This window comes from Meles meles, chromosome 9 (genome assembly GCF_922984935.1).
Source record: "Meles meles chromosome 9, mMelMel3.1 paternal haplotype, whole genome shotgun sequence".
Classification (NCBI taxonomy): domain Eukaryota; kingdom Metazoa; phylum Chordata; class Mammalia; order Carnivora; family Mustelidae; genus Meles; species Meles meles.
The window spans coordinates 77,053,764-77,073,115 of record NC_060074.1 but is presented as its reverse complement, the minus strand read 5'-3'; the positions used below and the strand labels follow the sequence as shown (position 1 = coordinate 77,073,115).

The window sequence follows — 19,352 nt, the reverse complement described above, 5'->3', positions numbered from 1 at the left end:
ATCTTTAAAAAAAATAAAAAAAAATAAAATGCTATACCTTGATTTGTATCTACTTATTAACTAACACTATAATTTTGGGATTCAAAAACATCAGGCCAAAATACTAATTTTAAAGTCACCTTTTAGAGTATTAATGGTTACCGCCACAGGCTCTGGATAAGAAGTTCCTATTACCAGAGACTGCATTACAACTGGCAACCCATCCCTACTTCTAGTGTCTAGAATCTAAACCATTCTCCTCCCTCCCAGTTTTGAATTTCCTATTATCATGTTATCAATCTTTATTCTCTGTGGATCATCACAAATTACAGGATCATGAAAGAGCTAGCTTCCAAAACTTCCCTTCTTTAATCGTATTCAGATTATATCTATTCCCCTCTGCTATCACAGAATATTTATGTCCCCTCAAAATTCATGTTGAAACCTATTCCCCAGTGTGATGGTATTAGAAGAGAGGGCCTTCGGGAGGTGATGAGGTCATGCAAGAAGACTCCTCACGAATAGGATTAGTGCCCTTATAAAGAGACCCTAGAGAGTCCCATTGCTCCTTTTGCCCTGTGAGGTCACAGAGATGACAGAGATCTATGAACCAGGAAGCAAGCCCACATCAGTCACCATATCTCCTGGGGCCTTGATCTTGGAATCCCAGCTTCCAGAACTGTGTGAAATAAACTTCTGTTGTTTATTATATATTTAATATATATTATATTATAAAGTCACCTGGTCTATGATATTTTGATATAAGAGTAAAAAAAGGACCTTAACCTGCCTCAATTTGCCTTCCCTCCTCTTTTAGTAAGGCTTGGTGACGCCTTCCTATTTCAACTCCTGTACAGAGCATTCTACACTCCTTGTAGCCAGTGCTTTTAAAACTTCACTTCAAGTCACTTGGGCATCTGGTTAAAATGCAGATCTGGATTCAACAGATCTGGATGGGGCCTGAGATCTTGCATTTCTCACCAGCCCCTGGGGTAAACCTGAGCTGAGGATCCGTGGCTGTGCTCTGAGTAAAAAAATTCTCTCCTACGAGGGTATCTACTTCCTCTAAAAAGAGCAGACAGGCACCATGTATGATTTATTCATGTTTATATCTCCAGTGAATCACACTGTACTTGACACATCACAACACTCAATAAATATTTGTTGAGTCAATGATTGACTGAATGAATAAGTGTGTAACATTCACTCTGGCACTTAGAAAATTCTGCTTAAAATGGAATATTTTTATATATATTTTTCCTTTGGCTGAAATTTAGTCGAGGGTGGGTATCACAGTGTACTTCTTTGTGTCCTTAAAGGGCAGTATATGCCCTGTGTGTCCACAGAAAACAGGCACTCAGTAGAATACAGATTATACAGTCAGTTGATAAAAAGGAATTGATGGAATAAGTATCTGGCCTAAGAGAGGCATCAGGTGTAGCCTGCACATGAGGCACCTGGAATGCAGAGGTCATTTGACAAGCTTGCTATATAATACAGAGAAGGCTTCGAGTCCAGCAAAAGGCAGAGTAAGGGGGCAAAAATACGAAAATGAGCAACCAGGAGAAAAGGCCCTTTGTAGACACAGACACACTCTAATGAGAAAAGTGCTTCAGTTAGTTAAAATGCCAAGCCAGTGGTTGATATGCTTGGGAATAAAACCAAGCATTATTACATGGGTAGGCAGATGGTGCATTTTTTTTTTCTTAATTCAAAGCTTCACTTTTGTAAATAACAATGGAAATTGAACAACTGGCACATACCAAGCTTTGCAGACTGTGTTAAGGGTTTTCAGAAATGAATTTCCTCAACAATTTCTGCCTTTGGAGTGTTTAAATGTATACTGACTCGCAGTATTATTTATTCAATATTTCACATCTGTACATTCTCTTCTCAATCAGGCTACAGCTACAGCCACCCAGGGGTAGGGAGGGACCTTATCTATGCATATGGTGGCCCACGGTGATGTTTGCCCAATTAATAAAATACTTAGAAGAGCTTGGATGGCACACCACTCTGTTTCCCAATATGCATCTAGTATCAAGCAGAGAAGAGCAGGACGGCTCAGGAAGTGGAATCTGAGGCATGTAACTTCAGTGGAGTCCCAGACTCAAGAGGGACTTCAAATGCACTTGACGTGGATTTCTTTGCTTTCTTTCCTTCCTCCTTTCCTTCCCCCTTTCCTTTCCCTTTCTTTCCCTTCCCTTTCTTTTCCTTTTTTATTTACATTCCCAGAAAATGAACTTAGAATTCTGCCAGTGACTGGTTCTTAAAAATATCAAGTCAGGTAAACAGATGACAACAGCCTTACCCCGGAGGTTTCCGAAGCATTTCACCAAACATTGACGGCCACCAGATTACAAGTAGGCCAGACACAAACAGCTTCTCAGTTGTGGCAGTGTGTTATTATTTTCTGACTACATTATATTTGTCAGAAAAGTAATTAAGGTCTCGAATCTTAGAAATACACATAAACGAACGCATGCACTTAAAGCTGCAGATAGCTATATGGTTCAAAATTTGCCTAAACTGCTTCAGATTCATGCTTTAATCTATTAATTACCTATTTTATAATTACTTAGACAATTGTGCTTTAATTCTTCTTTAAAAGGATTCTGGAAGAACAAAGGGGCTTCTCATAGAGTATTTAAAATAGAATGGAATTAGCAATCTGTAACTTAAAATTATACATGACATTTAGCTTCATTTAAAATTAGAGCGCCAGAAGAAGCAGATTTCCATGGCATTTTCATTATGCAGAGAGGTAAACAACAAATAAATAAGCCATACATGAATATGAAATTAACAGCATGATAATTGCTTTACTCCTAGAGTGTATATGATATTAAATCCTCAAATAAACACTTACTTAACCTCATTCTCACATATGCCTACTGCTTTTATCAAAAGCAGCCTACCTGGAAAGCTCCAACTAAGGCGGCTTCCACAATGAGGTACAAAGTCCACAGAAATGACTGCCATCTCCTGGAAATTTCAGAGTGATTTTTTTCTAAGATCTAGTATCAGACATATAGTTGAGAACCCATAAAAATGAGAGGAAATTTAGAAGTGGACTTTAAAAAGGCATTTCACATATCACAATTATTTTGCATATGACATCATACTTCACTTCTCTGTTAAGTTCTTCAAAGAGTCTCAACCAGATCCTGAGCTGGACCAATCCAGGGAAATGCGACCCTCCACTTGAGACCAGACCCAAAATTTCCCTAACAGGACATGTTGTTAGTCCTTGTTTGTCCCTGCTCACTTGTTTGACAATATTTATGCATGAAACTGATCGACCTTACTTCTGAACTGTTCCTTCTCTGCGGTAAAGAGAAAACTTTCGTAGTTTCCTTATGTCTCTTAATAACAGCTAAATCCTATCTTATGCTCTGGGCCCAGCCTTGCCCTAACTTTAACCCCGAGGAATGGTTTCTCTAACTTACTCAGAGCCTGAAACTGACTCATTTATAAAGAGGCTTCTGGCACTGTTGGGAGTTTTCCAGTAAGCAAGAGTTAAAGGCCCAGTAATAACGTTACCTCTCCCCTTACGAGTGTGAAACTGCTGAGTTTCACAGAGTTCAAAGTTGTTCGATAGAACTTGAAAAAAAATGGCTTATCATTTTCCATCATGGACTCAAAGGTAAGGTTTGTAAGGGACATATGGCTTGTATCCAGATGACACGGTCTTTCCTTGAAGGAAAGACCAACCACTTCACTGGAAGCCAGTGACTAAAAAATAAAAGAAACGCGGGGCGGGGGGGGGAGGGAGAAAGAAAGAAAAAAAAAAAAGAAAACAATTACGAAGTCCAAAAAAACCAAAACCAAAAACCAAAAAAAAAAAAACCTTGTTGTCTCAAATAAGCAGCTTTAAAAATTACTAAGTTCTGTTGGCCCAGTGATGAAATTGGTATGTCTTTGTTGATCTGAACCTCAATTGGACACAATGGGTAAATTGAAGCCTGAGGCTTCAATGCCATTATCAGAGCCCTCTGTCAGTGAGTGCTTTAACCTAATTACATTTGATGCAGCAAATCAGCAAAGCCACTGCTGGTTATGACCTCTGCCAAGAGCACTAGCGAGCTAGACAAATGGAGCTTAAGATGCTATTAGTTGTTCTGTTGCAAACTTCCAGATACAACCCGACAGGAGGCAGTTGCGGGGCCTGGGTGTGCACCCTCCAGATGGCATTCTGCATTGGCTTGTGGCAAAGCTCACAGGGATACTGGCACATTTTCTCTGTCAAAATGAAAGTTTTCCAATTACAAGGAGATAATGTGAGGAAATGCAAACTTAATCTCTTGAACAAAAGGTTGCAAGCTGTGTCATAGCCATTTCAGGGGAGAGATTTCAGGATCGTTCAATTGATTTAAACATTACAGATCACAGAATGGGCTGTCTTTCCTAATAAAACCACGGAATCGGCTGTAGTTGATTTTATTTCCTCGAACAATGTTGTAACACTTTCATTATCTAAGGGAGGCTCTTTTAAATTAGTGCTCTTCCACTGAATTGGACTCTGTGATTTTCTTTTTTTTTTTTTTCCCCTAATGTGTTAACAGGTACTAAGAAGCCATTTCTCCTTTTAGTTAAACCCCAAATGCCTTACATGAAGGCTTTCGGTGTAATGTTCTAACAGACCGTGATTGGATACCAGATCATAGAACTTCATTAGGAAGACTGCACGTGTTAAATGGCAAGACAGCACTATTATCATCAAAACCTGTGAGATAATTGAGCTAAAATGTTTGCTTCTTCATTGGCTAACTCAGCAAGCTCTAGTAAAACTGATATGTACAACTATCCACAGCTATGGAAATAAGGTGATGGGCCTCGACGCTCGTCCAAAAATAGCCAGCCCATCAAAGCAAGTCTATAGAAACTTTGTTAGAAGGTTACTTCCTGGGAAGATGAGGATTTGCCACTTGACAAGATACCCTGTGACAGAGGGGAGCCATTGTCTATCTACCTCTTTGAACCAACAGGGACCCAAACAGGATGAGGGCGTCCACGTGCCAGCTTCAAGCAGAATGTTCCCAGGTAGCTGCAACCACACCTCGGTACTGAATCTGTGATACAGAATTTCAGCAGAAGGTATATGCAAATGATCACATGATTCCAATGGAAGCAGAGATCCTTCAATATTTATGCTGGTTTCCTTTGTGTGTGTGTGATTTAAGGGGAACTAACCAATCCAAAATTTCTAAGCAGAAATTCAGAATATTAAAAGCAACAAGGTAGAGGGGCACCAGGGTGGCTCAGTCAGTTAAAAGGGACAAGGTAGACTTTCAAAAATTAATTAAGCTAACCCACACACAGAAGACACTTTCATATCAAATTCTGAAATAATTTTAAATACATGTTTAACTCATTTAGATGAAGATCAATGTTGCGAGGTTGAATAAAACACCAGATTGCTATCGATAGGGTAAAACCATAGTAAGCAGATGCCTTTTGTCGTTTCCATAGGAAGTAGCTAGGAAACTGTCATTTCTTTACTGAAAATTCAGTCAGCTAAATAAAGCAGGATTATAAATTCTAAGTAGTCTCCACTGTAACATTGTAAGATGTGTAAATCAGTCAGAAATATAAGCAAGCCCTTCAAATCACTCAGAAAACTTAACAGATTCCTACAGAAGAGTTAACATTTTCAAGCAATGAGCATTTTTAAGAAGTCTCAACATCAACATAAAGTGGTCCAGAACAGCTGTTGTAAAGCTCAACATCAATTTTATGTCGGCTCAACTGCTAAACAGCAATCACAATGACATCCCTTAGGAGGCATTTAAGGGCCCAAGTGTATAGCAATTTAAAAACTGAGCAGGAAATCAAAACTAATTCCACGTCTGTTTACGAAAATACTTCTCCCTATGTTCTCGTACCACCACCTAGTGGTTACATAGCTCTCAATTGGCCCATTAATAAAAACCAAACAGTAGCTGTTGGGATATTTTAAAATGAAAAGGAGAAATAAAGAAAGAGGAGAGGGATTAAAGGAAGGAAGGCGTGAGAAAAGAAGAAAGGGAGGAGGAAAAAAGTGACAAGAGAATATAAAAAGAAAAAAGGAAAGAAAAAAGAAATAAAAACAAATACACATAATATTTCTAGGTCTTATGATCTACTTCTTCATAAAATTCATAGAATGTTATCAACTAAAGTTAAAACATTATTTAAAAAACCATTTTTGCTTTTTGCATTTATCAAGTACATGGAAATTCTATGGTTGACTTAACAACTGCCAGTTTAAAAAAAAAAAAAAAAGGTGGGTAAATTTCTAGAGAATTGTCCCACACTATAGAAACTACAGATATACTGGCCTAAGATGATACAATTATTTGTGAGAGCATCACCGTTGATCAGTAGAGTTGCTTGCATAACTTATGGCACAGACATAAAGAATAAAATAGATCTTTATCTTGTTATGGAACAATCTCAAGTATTGGGTAAGTGGAGGAAAAGCAACATGTAGAACAATGTGTTTTGAATACTACCACTTGTATAAAAATATAGGCCTTCGTTAACGAGTATACAGTCTCTCTGGAAGAACAGAAAAGAAGCCAGAAAAATTACATCCACAGAGGGGAACTGGGTGAAATGGAAACCAAGGTGGAAAGGAGACATTTTGTAGTTTAAACCGTGTGGATATATTCCCCATTCAAAACTACATAAATTTTAAACATCAAAAATAATAAATTATTAAAAGAAACTATTACACGTGGCTTTTTTTTTTTAAATCAATGAAACCACCTGTGAAATTTTTTATTTGGAGAAATATTTGTCACATTGAATGTGAATGTAAATTTAGTGTATCGGTGACAAAAACTGGCTGTTTTCTTCTATAAAAGGAAAAGACTACTATAGTTCAGAGGGGAGAAATTATCTGTAAAGGGCATAAAATTAAAGTAATGAAATACTAGAACCATCTCATTCACAGTTTGACAAGCTCTGCAAAGCTGAGTTGAGGCCTACTCTTGCCAGGAGAGTCAGGAAGTTTGGGGGCCTCCATGCTCTGGGCTGAACTGCATGGCTGGTTAGGAAGCTATGCTGGAGGAGCCCTAATGGCTCGTCAGATGTCTCAAGGTAGAAAAGTGGCGAGCGATTAGGAAGTAGGGAAGTAGGGAAGGTGTATGAAACCTTAAGTAGAGGAGAACTGAGACCAGGCCCATTTGGACTCAGCTCAACCTCCCCCAGGAACTGTGCTCTTTGAGGTCAGCCATTATCCTCCCAATGGGACGATGCCCTTAGCGGCAGAGAGAGGTGGATGTAACTGGCAGAAGAATAAGGTCCATGGTAAGCTGCTGTGTTAAAATAGTCATTCGTTAAATAGACACATGAACGTATATCATTTCTGTGCTCCTGACTTAGTTCTGTTGTCTTTATTATTCTGGTTGCCTCACAAAAAGAAAATCTCGAAGAAGTCCTGGAGAAGATCCTGAGTACTCAGGAGAAGCTGGAAATTAGATTTAGAAAAGGCAAAAACCACAGGTTTCAGATGAGATCAGAGAAACTGAGGTCACAGGCCGAGAGAAGGGCGGGCTTATGGGAACACCAAAGGAAGGAAGCCCAGCGCAGGCCAGGGAGAGGAGAGGACATGCTGCTTCTGCCCACTGCCCTCCTAAAAGCAAAATGCATCAGAATGCCTGACTTTTCTTTCATGACCCATTAAAAACTTTCTACTCTTGATTTGCCTCTTTTGTTTATATTCATCGTATTCACTAGATTTGAAAGGTCACTATCGGCCTAATTTTATGTGCCAACTGGACAGGGCTGTGGGGTACCCAGATATTTGGTTTGATATTATTCTGTGTAGGTCTGTGAAGGTGTTTCTAGATGCGATTAATGAGTAAAGCAAATTTCCCTCCTAGTGTGGGTGGCCCTCATCTAATCACTTGAAGGCCTGATAGAATAAAAGGCTGAATAAGAAAGAATTTTCTGTGCCTGTCTTTGAGCTGGGACATCAGCTTTCTGCCTCCAGACCCAAATTCAGAATGTACATTACTGGGAGAAACTTGGCATATCTGATTCCACATTGCTCCTATTTCATCTGCTGCTGTGACTTTTAGTTTAAAAACTTTTTAGCCCTGCATGTAGTCATGTTACAGATGAGATTTACAAAAAAACATTCTTTACCCAAAACCTACCTTGCCCAAGGAGAAAAGGAAGTACGTCCAGAAATGACTACACCATGTTAAGATTTACAGGAACAACAAGACCAGACTTCCACATGCAAAGGTCACCAAGGACAAAGTTGCACGACATTCCTCAGATGTCTACAGACATCAGTCACCTTTTCACTCCAACCCCTTCCCTCTTTCCCCCTTTTCAGACATAAAAGCAACTTGGATTTCCTGCCCAAGGCAGGTGCTTCTTTGGGACAACAGTCAGCCATCCCCTCGGTTTGCTGGCTTTCAGAATAAAGTTGTTTTTTGTTTGTTTGTTTGTTTGTTTTGGCCTCTCAGCTCATTGGACCATCGTGCAGTGAGCAGAATAAGTCTGGGGTCTGGGTCAGTTACATTATACCCTGGGCTCTCCTGGGTCATAGCCCTGCAATTTCAGACCATAACTACACAAGGCCCTGGACTTCTCAGCCTCCATAATCACATGAATCAATTCCTTATAATAAACAAACACCTACATACCCACCTACAAACACACACACATGCGTGCGTCCTATTTCTGTTTTTCTGGAGAACTCTAATCAGGTACTTTTGCACGTGTTAAATTCTATAGAAAATTCTTAAATAAGTAAACATGTAAAATACTTGGACTTTGAACTACAAATAGTTTCTGGGACTTGGCATGAAATAGGTACTATATCCCATTGAAGGTAAAAAATATCCTGCATTAATGCATTCTGTAAACCTAACATTTGAAATACTGAAATACTGAAAAGTATTACTGAATGTTTTAGAATTCAATAATCAGAAGGGACAGGTTCTGTTCAGGCAAAAGTATGGGGAAAAAGAAGATGTGTTAAAGAAACAATACCACAAAGCGAGACATTCTCACCAGTCTAGTACAGCCTCAAAGCTTTTGGACAGAAATGCATCAGAAAAAAAAAAAGCATCACTGCTCACTACCACACGTAATGAAAATTTGAAAACAACATAACAAATGTAGTTCTCCATTAAATTTACACTCTTTTCAACATGGTTTTTTAATTTTAAAAAAATCACGTTTTTATTTTGAGATTTTTATACATTAAAGCACAGTTGTGAGAAATAATACAGGAGATTCTGTGTACCCGTTATCGAGTTTCCCCTAATAGCAACATACTACAAAACTGTAGCACAAAATCACAATCAAGATAGTGACATAGAGTTGAAATAGAGACTATTTTCGTCAAGAAAAACACCACTCAGGCTACCCTTTCATGGCCACAACCAGGGCTCTCCAACCCCCACTACCTTCTTAACCCCTGGCAACCACTAATTTGTCCTTGATTTCTTAATTTTATCATTTCAAGAAGGTTATATAAATGGAATCACGCACTATGTAACTTTGGAGGACTGGTTCTTTTCACTTGGCACAATTCTCTGGAGATCCATCCAAGCTGTTGTCCATACTCATAGTTCATTCCTTTTAATTGCTAAGTAATATCCCTTCATACGGATGGCCCATGGCTTGTTTAAACACACACTGCACGACCTCTAGGTTGCTTCTAGCTTGAGGCTGTTACCAATAAAATTTCTCTAATTATGTGTGTACAAGCTTTTGCACGAATATAACTCTTCCTTTCTCTGAGATTAATACCCAGGAGTTCAATTGCTGGGTTGTATTGTAGTTGCACACTTGTTTTTTTTGAGTTTTGTTAACAAAATGTGAACTGCTTTCCAGAGTGGCTGTACCATTTTACATTCTCCCCAGCAATGCATGCATGATTCAGTTTCTCTGACTCCTTGCCATCATTTGATATGGTCACTGTTTTATTTTAGCTGACCTACTACTGTGTCTAGTGACATCTCACTGTGGTCTTAATTTGCATTTCCCAACTAACTAGAACATCTTTCCCTGTGCTTATTCGCCATTGGTATATCCTCTTCAGTGAAATGATTCTTCGCACCTTCTGTTCATTTTCATTTTGGATTGTTTTAAAGGTTGACTTTTGAGGGTTCTTTATGTATTCTACATATCAGTTATTTGTCAGTTATGTTTGTAAATACTTTTTCCCAGTTTGTACTTGTCTTTTATCCTCTTCGCAGAGTCTTTCCCAGATTGAAAGATTTATTTTTTAATTTTGATGAAATCTAATTCCATTTAGGGATTGGGATTGCCGAGTTTAAGAACACTTTGCCTAGGGGCGCCTGGGTGGCTCAGTGGGTTAAGCCTCTGCCTTCATCTCAGATCATGATCTCTGGGTCCTGGGATCGGGCCCCACGTCAGGCTCTCTGCCAGGCTCTCTGCTCAGCGGGAGGGACTGCTTCCCCCTCTCCCCGTCTGTCTCTCTGCCTACTTGTGATCTATCTCTGTCAAATAAATAAATAAAATATTAAAAAAAAACACACACACACTTTGCTTAGCCCTGTATTCCAAATTTTCTTGCATTTTTTTTTAACCTGTAAGTTTTAGGGGCGCCTGGGTGGCTCAGTGAGTTAAAGACTCTGCCTTCGTCTCGGGTCATGATCTCAGGGTCCTAGGATCGAGCCCCCAATCAGGCTCTCTGCTCAACGGGGAGCCTGCTTTCCTCTCTCTCTGCCTGCCTCTCTGCCTACTTGTGATCTCTGTCTGTCAAATAAATAAATAAAATCCTTAAAAAAAACAAACCTGGGGTGCCTGGGTGGCTCAGTGGGTTAAAGCCTCTGCCTTTGGTTCGGTCATGATCCCAGAGTCCTGGGATCAAGCCCCACATCAGGCTCTCTGCTCAGCGGGGAGCCTGCTTCCCCCCTCTCTGTGCCTGCCTCTCTGCCTACTTGTGATCTCTGTCTGTCAAATAAATAAATAAAATCTTAAAAAAAAACACCTATAAGTTCTAGAGGTTTATGGTTTAAGTACATTCTCCAATTTAATTTTTCTGTAAAGTGTTTTTTGTAAAAATATTTAATTCAAATTTTAATTTTTGGCCTACAGATAGATGTTCAGTTGTTCTAGCATCCTTTGTTTTTTTTTAACATTATCTTTCCTCCATTGAACTGCTTGTGCCCATTTGTCCAAAACTAGTTGGGCATATTTCTGTGAATCTATTTCTAGGTTCTGTTCCTCAGCCAGTACTGCAGTATTGATTACCATAGCTATATAATGTCTTGAAACAGGGTACACAAATTCCTCTCACTTTATTCTCCTTTTCCAAAATGGTTTTAGCTTGGAGCACCTGGGTGTCTCAGTTGGTTAAGCAACTGACTTCAGCTCAGGTCATGATTCTAGAGTACCAGGATCAAGTCCCACATTGGGCTCCCTGCTCAGTGGTGAGTCTGCTTCTCCCTCTGACTTCTCCCCTTTCATGTTTTCTTTCATTCTCTCTCTCTCTCTCTCAAATAAATAAATAAATAAATATAAAATAAAATGGTTTTAGCTATTTTAGTTCCTTTGCTTTTCCGTATTTATTCTAGAATACTATTTCTTATGTCTACAAATAACCTTGCTGGGATTTCGATAATTGAATTAAAACACAAATATCAATTTGGAGAGACTGGACGTTTGCTCATTAAGTCTGCCAATCTGTTAATATGGTGTGTCTCTGCATTTATATAGATCTTTGATTTCTTCCATCAGTGTGTAGTTTTCACCATAGAGATCCCCCGTGTTTGGTTAGATTTTTGCTTTTGAAGACACATCTTGAAAAAAGTTGCTGTGGCCAATGTCAAAGAGGCTACTGCCTATGTTCTCCTCTAAGAGTCTGATGGATTCCTGCCTCAACAAAGAGGCAACCCATGGAATGGGAAAAGATATTCGCAAATGACAGTACATACAAAGGGCTGATATCCAAGATCTATAAAGAACTCCTCAAACTCAACAACACAAAACAGATAATCACATCAAAAAATGGGCAGAAGACATGAACAGACACTTCTACAAAGAAGACATACAAATGGCTAACAGACACATGAAAAAATGTTCATCATCGTTAGCCATCAGGGAGATTCAAATCAAAACCACATTGAGATACCATCTTACACCAGTTAGAATGACCAAAATTAACAAGACAGTAAACAACATGTGTTGGAGAGGATGTGGAAAAAGGGGAACCCTCTTACATTGCCGGTGGGAATGCAAGTTGGTGCAGCCACTTTGGAGAATAGTGTGGAGATTCCTTAAGAAATTAAAAATAGAGGGCGCCTGGGTGGCTCAGTGGATTAAGCCGCTGCCTTCGGCTCAGGTCATGATCTCAGGGTCCTGGGATCGAGCCCCGCATCGGGCTCTCTGCTCCGCAGGGAGCCTGCTTCCTCCTCTCTCTCTGCCTGCCTCTCTGCCTACTTGTGATCTCTCTCTGTCAAATAAATAAATAAAATCTTAAAAAAAAAAAAGAAAGAAATTAAAAATAGAGCTTCCCTATGACCCTGCAATTGCACTACTGAGTATTTACCCCAGAGATACAGATGTAGTGAAAAGAATAACAATCTCAGGGTGCCTGGGTGGCTTAGTGCGTTAAAGCCTCTGCCTTCGGCTCAGGTCATGATCCCAGGGTCCTGGGATCGAGCCCCGCATTGGGCTATCTGCTCAGTGGGGAGCCTGCTTCCCCTTCTCTCTCTGCCTGCCTCTCTGCCTACTTGTGATCTCTCTCTCTCTCTGTCAAATAAATAAATAAAATCTTTAAAAGAAAAAAAAAAAGAAGAAGGACCATCTCTACCCCAATGTTCATAGCAGCAATGGCCACAGTCGCCAGACAAATGGATAAAGACAATGTGGTCCATATATACTATGGAGTATTATGCTTCCATCAGAAAAGATGAATACCCAATATTTGTATCAACATGGATGGGACTGGAAGAGATTATGCTAAGTGAAATAAGTCAAGCAGAGAGAGCCAGTTATCATATGGTTTCGCTTACTTGTGGAGTATAAGAAATAGCATGGAAGACATGAGGAGATAGAGAGGAGAAGGGAAGCTGGGGGAAATTGGACGGGGAGATGAACCATGAGAGAATGTGGACTCTGAGAAACAAACTGAGGGTTTTGGTGGGGAGCAAGATGGGAGGTTGAGTGAGTCTGGTGGTGGGTATTAAGAAGGGCACGTATTGCATGGAGCACTGGGTGTGGTGCATAAACAATGAATTCTGGAACACTGAAAATAAATTAAAAAAAAAATAAAGGCTTCTGGGCCAGGAGATTTCTTTTTTGGAAGTATTTTAATTATGAATTAAATTTTCTTAATAGTCATAGGGCTACTCAAGTTATCTATTTCTAATTGAGTTGTAATTTTTTTTTCCTAAATTTTTCCAAATCTTCTAAATTTTTCTAAATTTGTTCATTTCATTTTCATCCAACTTGGAAAATTTATGTCTGTAGTGTTACTGATAGTGTTCTCTTTTGAGATCTGTAGGGTGCGTAGTGGTATCTCTCATTCCATTCCACCTGACATTGAGCATTTGTGTCTTTTCTCTTTGGGGAGGGTGGTCAGTCTTGCTCGAGGTTTGTAAATGTTATTGAACCTTCCAAGGAACCAGCTATTTTATTTGTATTGATTTCTCTCTTTTCAATACTATTGATTTCTGCTCTTTATTATTTCCTTTCTTCTTGCTTGGGTTTATTTTGCTTTTCTTTGGTTTCTTGACACTTATATCACTAATTTATCATCGTTATATCCTTATATCACTAATTTAATACTTTTCCTTTTTTCTAATATATTCGAATATAAATATTTAACGCTATAAACTTTCCTTTCAGCATTGCTTCAGCTGTGTCCCAGAAGTTGTTACGTATTTATATTCACACAGTTTGATGAATTTTTTGAAATCCCTCCTAAGACTTCCTCTTTGATGCGTGCACTATTTAGAGGTGTATTGTTTAGTTTCTGAGTATTTTGAAATGTTCCTGTATCTCTTTTGTTCATGAGGATACTTGCTATAGACTTAACTGTTCACGACCCTGAGATCATGACCTGAGCTGAAATCAAGAGGCAGTTGCTTAACTGACTGAGCCATCCAGGTGTCCCTTGGGTCATGTTTTTTAATCTACTCTGCCAATCTTTGCCTTTAAATTGGTATAGTGGTTTTATTTAGTGTATTTATGGATATGACAAGGTGTAAGTCTGTCATTTTATTTTTTGTTCTGTTTCCAATTTCTTACTTTTCCTTTTCTTGCCTTCCTGTGAGTTACTTGAACATTTTTTTAGAATTTTATTTTGATTCATCTATTGTGTTTTTGGGTTTCTCTCTTAGCACATCATTTTAGTGATTGTTTTATATCAGCTACACATAACATCACAGTTTACCAGTGTCAACCTCTTACCAGCTCAAGTGAAATATAAAAAACTTATCTCCCTAAAACATCACTTTCTCTTCCTGTTTATAATTGCTTTAAACATTTTCTCTGCATACATTTAAAACCACACCAAATGGTGTTATCATTTTCACATTAATCATCAAACATAAATTAGAAAACATAATAGGAAAACGAAATTATATATATGCATATATACATATATATACACATATATATATATATATTTTGGCCTATGGGAAGGCCTCAGAACTAAAAGCATCTGGTACCTCTGAAGGCAGAAGCCTGGTCATGTAGCATTGAAAGTTAAGTTTGTCCAACTGGCAATTAAACACCTAGACTCCCACCACTACCCTGTGCAAACCTTCCACTATTCGCATACTGTAAGTACATCCAGGACAACCACAACTAAAGAAAGGGTAAGATATCGATGGAAAATAGGGATACTAAATAAAGTATTTGCCTATCAACAGTAGCAATAGTCCATTCCTCACCCCACCCCAACATCACCATGCTCCACTCTGTACTCAGATGCTGGCAAGCAAGATTATCCTCCTACTGAACTGGAAGGTTCTTTGGATTAGTAAACTAAACCCAAAAGAAAAATCCTACATATACCGGCCCTTTCACCAGTTTTTACCATTGAAAATCCTGATCATCCTCTAGTGAAATCCACACCGTCAAGAAGCACAACCACACACGAAAAAATTTCCTATCAGCTTTTTAGTGACTGACTCTTAAATATGAACAGTCAAGAAGCACGAGGCATTTAAGGGAAGCTTCTGATGTGAAAGACAGAAACCAAAGCAAATAAGCGGGAATGGTAGAGTTTTGAAGAATCAGAACGAGGCAGTAAGCACTGCAGTAAGAAGAATGCAAGGAGAGAGAGAAGACAGTGCAGTCATGAAGAGGATACCAGAAAAAGAAAGGAACATACAGAGAGTAATAAGGAGCTCCTGAAAACTAAAAAATATAACAGATATAAAAGATTCAACAAAAGCCAGGAGGTAATGTGGAAGACTCCTGGAAAATAAAAACAGCTTTGCCTCTGAGATCCCGACATGCCATCCCGACTGAGGAAGACCTGGAAACATCGGGGCAACGTGAGCTAGGGACTCGTTGGCAAACACAGGAAGTACCAAGCAGGCTGGGGTAATGTTGGTGGCAGGTGTCACCACAGGGTCAACTTCGATGACTATCACCTGGGTTACTCTGGAAAAGCCAGTATGAGTCATTACCACTGAAAGAGGAACCAGAGCATCTGCCCAACTGCCAACCTTGATAAACTGTGGCCCACAGTCAGCAAAGAGATGCGGGCAAATGCTGCCAAAACCAAGACTGGAGCTGCACCTATCACCGAGGTAGTGTGATCAGGCTACTGCAGAGTTTTAGGGAAGAGATAGCTCCCCAAACAGCCTGTAGTCACGAAGACCACATTCTTCAGTAGAAGAGCTGAGAAGATTAGGGGTGTGTGTTTGTGTGGAGGGGAGGGTGCGCTGTGTCCTGGTAGCTCCAAGCCCCAAGGAGGGAGATTCATTAAATGGTAACAAGTGCATTTCGAAAAAAAGGAAAAAAAGAAAAGAAAAAAACAAACAGAAAACCCCTGAAATTAACAGAGAAGAAATAACAAAACAAAACAAACAAGAGAGGAGTTCCCATATCCATTAATAAGAGTTCCAGAAAACTAATTCAGATAAAATGAACGAGGAAGAAATTATTAAATGATAAGTACTATATGATTCAGACGGGAATGGAAGACAGAGTCCAGGAGTGTGGATTTTGAAGGGAGAATGGAAACTGATCCATTAGCTACGTGCTAAATTCTAGAAAGAGTTTTAGAGAGCTACCGAACAGTTCAAAAATGAGTTAACAGTAAGAACGTAGAAAAGTAAACCATATACAATTAGGGAATTCTCAGGGAGAAAAGTTGTATAAGAAAGGAAATGTAATCATACACTATTATAGAGCTTTGCTGTGGAAACTGCCATAATACTTTAACACTGAAGAGATAGTTAAGCCAAATGTGATATGGTCTGGGGAGAATGAAATGAGGGAAACCCGGAGAGGGCCTGCGGGAGGGTGATGGTAAACTCCATGTTCCACGATAGAACGTCCTGTCAGGAGATAATGTCTCAAACTGGAAAGCCAAGAAATAGCAGTATAAATGTGCTATTGGAAACAGAGTTCAAAACCAGAATGAAAGAGTTAAAAGTCAACGTCTATGGGAACCGGGAATCGGGGGTGGGGAGGGGTAGAACAGAGGCCTATGAAATTCCCCATTAGCTTTGTAGTATTATTTTACCTTAACGATATGTATGCGTTATTTTGACTCAAAACTAATTTGAAAATATAACTAATGTTAATCCCAATGCATTCTTAAAAAAAATCGAGCAATGCAGAATGGTACTACCAAAAAAGTAAGTCTCTCCCCCTTCCCCCCTGCCCAGGGTGACAAATCCTCTCTCGTTGCAATGAATCTGGTGTGGATGTTTCAGGACTTTTTTTTTTCTTTTTTCTACTTTTTTTCTTTTTTTTTTTTTTTTCCTGTAACCTGAGTAAAAGCAACAGCTCAGGGGTAAGTAGCTGTTGTGGTTAATTTTATGTGTCAACTTTGTGAGGCCACAGTACTCAGCTAATTGGTTCAACGGTATTCTAGATGCTTCTGTAAAGAAATTTGTTGGATGGGCCTAATATTTAAGTCAGTAGACTTTGAGTCAAGCAAATAACCCTCCAAAATGTAGGTTAAAAATCTTTTTTTTTTTTTAAGATTATTTATTTATTTGATAGAGATCACAAGTAGGCAGCGAGGCAGGCAGAGAGAGAGTAGGAAGCAGGCTCCCCACTGAGCAGAGAGCTGGATGCGGGGCTCGATCCCAGGACCCTGAGATTATGACCTGAACTGAAGGCAGAGGCTTTAACCCACTGAGCCATCCAGATGCCCCGTAGGTTGAAAATCTTAAGAGAAAACATTCAATCAGTTGAAGATCTTAAGAGAAAACAGGATGAGATCCCCAGAAAAGGCACTTCCTCCCTGGGTCTCCAGCCTGCCAGCCTCCTTGGCAGATTTTGCCTTTGCTACCCTCCCGAAAATCATGTGAGCTAATTCCTTAATATAAACCTTTCTTGTTTTTGATCTATCTGTGTGTTTCCCTACATCATATTGGTTCTGTTTCTCTGGAGGACCTAATACTATAGTGTTTTAAAAGATATACTGAGAATAGATGTGAAAGCTGAGAGGAAGAAGTCTGAACTGAATAACAGAAGATACACTCTAGGAAAGCCTTAGAAAAGGGAAAAGCAAAGATAAACTGGTTAGGTGCTTTGTGTGATTTTGGTGCAGAAAAATGCATAAAAAGGATCATTAATATGAGGCATGTTTGTACAAGGATTTAAATTTTAATAGTAATTCCAGAATGACATGCTGGTGGTTATACTCGCATTCACACAGCTACAGTTCTTCTTTCACTCGGGCAAAAGACTGAGGAAAAAAATTGGAAGAGAAGTTGAAATAGTAGAAAATCGTTAGGAATCATATGAACTTACTTCCAAATGCCTGGAGACAGTGGGTTTCAAATCCTTATTTTGCCTTGATTTTGCTGTACTGTCTTAGACCCGTTTTCCCATTTGGGTTCCATCTTATATTCTCACATATATTCAGATGGGGATAATTACACCTCTCTTGCATGATTATAGAAATGATTAAATAAGAGGATGCTTGTGAATATAAAACTCACATCATGTTGGGCAAGAAGTCATTAACAAGTAATGAATATTAGCTGCTTCCAGGGACCACTTTAAAGGACATCAAGTCTTAAGTGACTTTCGCTGGCAGGGGGAATTTCATAGCTCTCTTCTCAGCACCACACAGACAGAAGGGAGACAGGAAAGGGGAAGAGGAGAGAAAGAAGAAGGAGGGAGACAGAGGACCCCAATCACCCAAAATAAAATGACTGCTGCCTAGAAAAAGAAAGTAGGAAGAGTGTACAAGTTAGTGGAGGCAGAGAGCTTGAGGTACAGGAAAAGGTGAGGAGGAAGAAGAGAAAATACATTTTGTTATAATCCTTGTTTGACATTATAGGTATAATGAGGTTAATTTTTTTGTAGGACTTTAATAGCAGGCATCAGAATTTCTCCTCAGGAGAGACTGTCTTTATTCAGGAAAATGTGCTTGTGTGGTTATTCCCGCCTTGGCACAGAGCACGGTGTTAGCCGGCAACACCGCGTGAGGACAGGGAAGCTCAAAGAGAAAGATTTCTTGTTTTTTTCCCCTCTAGGTGGAATGAGGAAAGGTCAGAGTGAAGGAGGATGGGGAAATCAGCAAGATGGGAAAACCTGGGAGGAGGTGAGAGGAGTCAGCAAAGCCCTCGGATGGTGGCGTGACCAGAGAGGGAATGCCTGATAGGGACCATGCAACTTTAGGGGATTTGCTTTGCTGCTATAGACAGCAAGATGGTGTCACTCATGTCAGGCAGCGGTGCAGGCCGCCAAGGGCATTGCGGCTAAGACCAGCTATCTCCAAAACCAGCCCAGGCTGAAGATACCCAGAACAACGCACAGAACCACAGAGGCCTGCAAAGGCCCAAGACTGACAAAGCTCCTTCAAAGAGGGAGAACTTCTGCAGCACACTGTCAGACTCTCCAGATACAGATCCTTTCACTTCCGACCACATCAGAAAGGCAACTGCCACTGGGGGCTCCGCCCAAGTGATCTCTGAGCAGAAGAGACCCTCCACGGCTTGAACAGAAGCAGCTGTAAGTGCCAAGAGCCGTCCAGGACACAGAAACCAGGCCTCACCTCCACCATGCATGCAGGGACCCACTTCACATTTGGTTAACTTCCTAGCCCTTGCTCTACCCTGTTTGTTATGCGACTTTGTATTGACCTTTGCTTTGTGTGATGGGTAGGAAGCCAATTTAGATGTGTAGTGAGGGGGGCTCACGCAGAAGAGCGTCGACTCTTGACCTTGGGGTTTTAAGTCTGATCCCACAATGGG

The 19,352-nt window shown here is 39.8% G+C and overlaps 1 pseudogene; it reads left to right on the top strand.

Annotated features, from left to right (window-relative positions):
• The first annotated feature begins 15,419 nt into the window (after positions 1 to 15,419).
• Positions 15,420 to 18,757, top strand: LOC123950432 (annotated as a pseudogene).
• Positions 18,758 to 19,352: the final 595 nt, after the last annotated feature.